The sequence below is a fragment of the Odocoileus virginianus genome, unplaced genomic scaffold (assembly GCF_023699985.2).
Source record: "Odocoileus virginianus isolate 20LAN1187 ecotype Illinois unplaced genomic scaffold, Ovbor_1.2 Unplaced_Contig_38, whole genome shotgun sequence".
NCBI classification, from domain to species: domain Eukaryota; kingdom Metazoa; phylum Chordata; class Mammalia; order Artiodactyla; family Cervidae; genus Odocoileus; species Odocoileus virginianus.
The window spans coordinates 68,418-69,391 of NW_027224355.1; positions in this window are offsets into that span (position 1 = coordinate 68,418).

Here is a 974-nt window from a genome sequence, read left to right on the forward strand (position 1 = left end):
ATATACCCTGAGAAAACCACAATTCAAAAAGACACATGTACCCCAATGTTCATTGCAGCACTATTTACAATAGCCAGAACATGGAAGCAACCTAAATGTCCACTGACAGATGAATGGATAAAGAAGATGTGGTACATATATACAATGGAATATTACTCAGCCATAAAAAGGAATGAAACTGGGTCATTTGTAGTGATGTGGATGAACCTAGAGTCTGTCATACAGAGTGAAGTCAGAAAGAGAAAAACAAATATCATATTAATGCATATATGTGGAATCTAGAAAAATGGTACTGATGAACCTATTTGCAGGGCAGGAATAGAGATGCAAATGTAGAGAACAGACTGTGGACACATGGGGGAAGGAGAGTGTGGGATGAACTGAGAGAGTAGCACTGACATACATACACTGCCATGTGTAAAACAGATAGCTCAGTGGGAAGCTGCTGTATAGCACAGGGAGCTCAGCTTGGTGCTCTGTGATGACCAAGAGGGGTGGGATGGACGGAGGGAAGGAAGGAAGGTTCAAGAGGGATGGGATATATGTATACCTATGGTTGATTCACTTTGTTGTACAGCAAAAACTAACACTGTAGAGCAATTACACTCCAATTCAAAAGAAAAAATGAAGGACTTCCTTGGTGGTCCAGTGGCTAAGACTCCATGCTCCCAATGCAGGGGCCTGGGTTCGATCCCTGGTCAGGGAACTAGATCCCACATACCACAACTAAGAGTTCTCATGCTGCAACTAAGACCCAGCACAGCCAAAGAAAAAAAGAAAAAAAAAAAAGAAAAGAAAAGAACATCAAGATTGATGAGCTAGTTTCCATTTTAAGAAATTAGAGAATGAAAAACCAAAGATAATAAGTACAGATTACTGAAACAGAAGACAACAATATCAATACGCAAAAAGATCAACAAAGCCAAAAGCAATCTTTTTAGGAAAAGTAACAAAACAGGTTATTATGCAATATT